The following is a 5,000-nucleotide window of genomic DNA, read 5'->3' as shown; positions in this document are numbered from 1 at the left end:
CCAGTAGCAGTGAGGAAAGCAAATAAAATCGAATACACATAAAAGTAGCAAGTTTTCAACAATTAACCGCTAGTTCTTGTTAAAATGTTAGCATTCAATTTCTATATTAGCAATCATGCATACTGTTAGCAAAGGATTCTTTTTCATTGCAGGTCTCTGGAACGGCCATGACACTGTTTTAGTTTGGACGGCTTTTCTGTGATTGATGTAGCTGATCTGTTTTTCTTCTCTCAGGAATGAATGAATTGCTTCCTTTTTTAAACAAAAACATCCTTTACCTCGAGTTATACTGCCTGTAACGATACTGAGAGCCACAAATATCTGTAAGGCATGTAACAATATAAAGATGTGAGAGATGTTCTTATTAGATTAATCTTGTACTCCAGAAGCATGGTTTTTATTTTAGATGGTAAATAAAAAATGAATAAATCTCAATGCACTGGTTGTGCAGCTGTTACAGTTTTCTGTGTGTTTATTCAACGTATTTTTTAAGATGGTGCACTTTCGTTTTATTTTTAAGAAAGTGTAGGGTTTTATAAATAAAACTTTTCCATGCAGTGGGTGTGGCTAGTTTCCATTTGCAGTTCACGTTACAGCCAGCAGAGGCGCCAAACCGAAAAGACAACAACATTACAATAGTTATTAGCTTCACATCCTCAATTTTAAGTGAAACCCCTAACTGTTGGTAAATTGTGGGCAGTAACAGTAACTCGTCTTCATCTCACACACACGCGCACACACACACACACACACACACACACACGCACTGCAATACCACACCCACCTTTTCAAAGTGGGCTGCATTTTCATTCGAATGCCATATTTATGCTGCTCTGTGGATATTATTACACTGCCATTTACACACACACACACACACACACACACACACACACACACACACACACACACACACACACACACACACAGAGTTTTAGTGGTGAATCACAGTTTAGTAGACTGAAATCAGTGAGTAAAGAGAGAGTTTTTCCCTTGTTTATGTCTGCCACTTATAATCTGTAATAATCTATAATAATAATGTGTAATAGTGTGTAATAAAGTGTAATACACACCCGTGTCCACTTTATCTGATGACACATCGTCCATGTGAAGGAGAATAAACACACTCCTATATGATCAGTGTTAGAGGAAATAGAAAGTCATTGCACACACACACACACACACACACACACACACACACACACACACACACACACACACACACAGAGCTCACTCGACAGGTCGCTGTGAATAAGGTGTTACTATGGAAATGATAATATATCAGAACTGCATTGATATAAACCTGCACTACTGTGAGAGCTGCTGCTACTGAGAACTAATCAACACCTTCTGACCAATCAGCATCCAGAACTTAGATTTTTCAAATAAATATGGTTAGGGTTGTTATATCACCACTGCATTCCTTGAGTGTGTCGGTGTGTGTGTGTGTGTGTGTGTGTGTGTGTGTGTGTGTGTGTGTGTGTGTGTGTGTGTGTGTGTAATTGTAGTGCAGGATAGATGGAGGTATCATTTTACACACTAACGCCTGTTATTGATACGCTGAACCCTAGTCATTAACAATGTGCGGGTTAACTTTATCCTAAGTATAGCTCTGTGTGTGTGTGAGTGTGTGTGTGTGTGTGTGTGTGTGTGTGTGTGTGTGTGTGTGTGTGTGTGTATATGTGTGTGTGTGTGTGTGTGTGTGTGTGTGTGTGTGTGTGTGTGTATGTTTTACCTGGCTGTGTTTATATAAAGCACTGCAGGGTTTCACAGGTACACAGGTGAACCTCCATCACTCCTGCTGTTTGTGGAACGAGAGACTCTGAAAGAGAGAGAGAGAGGGAGAGCGAGAGGACAGGTAAAATTTGTTTATTTATTGATTATTAAGTGATTGGTTGATTAAATGATTTAATAAAGTGAATAATGTAATTACAGCATGATTTAACTAGGTAAATTAGCAAAGGGGGCACTTACTTACAGGCAGTATGTAGCACACGAAAGGTATTTTCTGTAATGCACAGAGATCAGCAGATTTCACACATTCATATGGGTAAAAGTCCCAGCATGCACTGCACGGTGTTTACTGATCAATAGAATCTACTAATCCTGACATTTATCATTAGCATCATCTCAATTCACACAAATATCTACACAACACTTGATACACAAAACGTCCCCATTATGACGTCACGTGTTGGACCGATCATGTGACTCAGTAAACAGTATTTCTGTGTAATTCAGCAGTGATGTAAACATCTCTGATCTTTGAGTTTCCAGTGTGTTGATGAATAATTGTAATAATAAACGTTACTATGTGATCATTTCTCTTGTGCTATTGAACAGATCCGTCATCATGATGAAGGTCTTGCTGTTGTTCCTCTTTGGCTCCCTCACTGCTCTTCCTGTACGTTACACTTCATTACTCTGGGTTACTGAGAGCTTTGTTAAATTCAGCAAGAATCCAATCTTATAGTGAACTAATCAGACTGCATGTATGTGGGGGTTCTTTCAGGTTCCCCATGTGGAGGAGATGCAGTCAGTAAGATCCACATCCTCATCACTCAATATTTATACAACTCATATTACTCATACTACTGCAACTCAAAGTCCTCAAACTCATACTACTGCAACTCCAACTTCATATTTAATTTTAGCTCATCCTCTCTCTCTCTCTCTCTCTCTCTCTCTCTCTCTCTCTCCATCCCCCTCTCTCCCTCCCTCTCATCTCTCTCATCTCTCTCTCTCTCTCTCTCTCTCTCTCTCTCTCTCTCTCTCCTTCTCTCTCTAACAGGAAGTGGAGATTTTAAAGGGACTGGAGCAGCTGATTCAGTGTTAGTGGTAAGTTGTGTTTCACTGTGAAAGAAATTAAATGTTTTATAAGAGCGTGCTCCAGTGAGGCTGGAAACAGAATTTACACTTACGCCCAAAACCACACGAGGCAAACTACACACACACACACACACACACACACACACACACACACACACACACACACACACTGTTTGTGGATGTGCTCTGCTACAGCCGTCTTAACCAGATGACATTTCTTAATCTATAGTCATTGTCTGAGGGACTGTGGTGTATGTTGTGTATTTCAGGTGAGTCCTTCACGAAGCAGCTTTCTGCTTCCTCTCCCTCAGACATACTGGCGTTCTCCTGGAAGAACACACACTTCCCTCGTGGCTCCTGAGCAGAACCCCATTCCAGCATCTCAGCAGACTCTGCAAGTCATGACCCCGCAACACACTACACCTAACCTGGAAGCCAGAACTTTGCCAGTTGCTCCGAACCTCAATCCTGAAGTTCCCTCTGATCTGACCGTTACACAGTCCACAGAGCTGAATATCCCTGGAACCCCAAGGTTCTCCACTCTGACTGCTCCACCCAGTGCTGTAAACATCAGCCAGGACACCTCACTTCCTTTCTCAGGTGTGAGAGGAATACATTTGAAGCGTGCTCGCCTGAGACCTCGGAGCGCAGAGAATGTGGAGAACAACGAGGATGCAGAGAACACACATAATGATGGAGAGAACAAGCGAAACACTGCCACCTCTGGGAAAGGGAAAAGAAATACATCAAAGGGTGGAACAAAAGCAGCAGCGAAAGGAAGAATAAAAGAAACAGGAAATGGACAGAATGCAAAAACAGAGAAGGTCCAAAGTGCAGATTTTAGCTTTGAGTTTGATGATTTCGGATGGTTAGGTGATGACCCTGGTCACGCCCCAACAACACAAGGGCCTAGCATCCCCAATGACTCAAGTTCAAGTTCCAGTTCCAGTTCAAGTTCAAGTTCCAGTTCCAGTTCAAGTTCAAGTTCAAGTTCAAGTTCCAGTTCCAGTTCAAGTTCAAGTTCCAGTTCCAGTTCAAGTTCCAGTTCAAGTTCCAGTTCAAGTTCCAGTTCAAGCAACTCAAGTGACTCTTGTAATTCCAGCAGCTCCAGCAGTTCCAGTGACTCAAGTGACTCGAGTGACTCAAGTGACTCAAGTGACTCCTGCAATTCCAGCGACTCCAGCAGCAGCTCCAGCAGCAGCTCCAGCAGTTCCAGCAGCTCGAGTGAATCGAAGGAGACGCCTGTAGTTCATCACAGCTCGTCTAACTCCAGTGAATAAATCAGTAACACCAACGCATAAGTTCAGTCCTCTATCAGACCCAGTGCCTCTTGAGTTTCCGTGATGTTCCAGAATAGTTACTAGCTAACAGATCTCACAGATTATTAGTTATCCTTTCAAATATTTTCTTTTTGTGTACTCAAATAAATATTGTTATAAATAATACAGACTCAATGATTCTTTGAAGCTATGAATAAAAATCCAGCCAGAGACACTCAGACATTTACATTTATAGAGTTTATTAGATGCCTTTATCCAGAGCGACTTACCTTCATCTCCTTTATACAACTGAGCACCTGACAGCTGAGCCCAGATGTGGCAGTTTGGCAGAGCTATGATTTGAGCTCACAACCTTTCAGTCAGAAGTCCAACATCTTAACCACTGAGTTACCACCTCTCTATGAGCAGACTGCAGGGAAAAGCCTGTGGTCTTGTTTACATCCGTTTCAGGATGCAGACGACACAGGACGTGCTAGAAACCATGACAAACAATCCATATCTCATTATTAAAGTCAACAGGAACAAAAATGGCTGAGAATAAAAATCCCAAAATATATTACAAAAATATAATACAGATCTCGGAATCCAAACAAGAAAAAATACTTCAGGCAACACACTGAAAAAAACGAACAAAGTCTCTTTTTAGCATTTAACACAATGGCAAAAAACAAACTCGTACAAAACAGAAAGTCGTACAAAAGAGAAAAGACTCAAGAACAGGGCAGGAGATTCAGGAAACACAAACATCACACATTAGAGGCCGAACATAACAGATAAAATCCTGTTAAAGCATAACCAATAATATAAAAACGCCAATAAGAGTAAATTGGGTAACATTAAAGAACCAAAAATAGAACACAGACAAAACACACTCCAGAACAGAGAACTAGAGAA

This window comes from Silurus meridionalis, chromosome 16, assembly GCF_014805685.1.
Source record: "Silurus meridionalis isolate SWU-2019-XX chromosome 16, ASM1480568v1, whole genome shotgun sequence".
Lineage (NCBI taxonomy): Eukaryota > Metazoa > Chordata > Actinopteri > Siluriformes > Siluridae > Silurus > Silurus meridionalis.
This window is presented reverse-complemented; position numbering follows the sequence as displayed.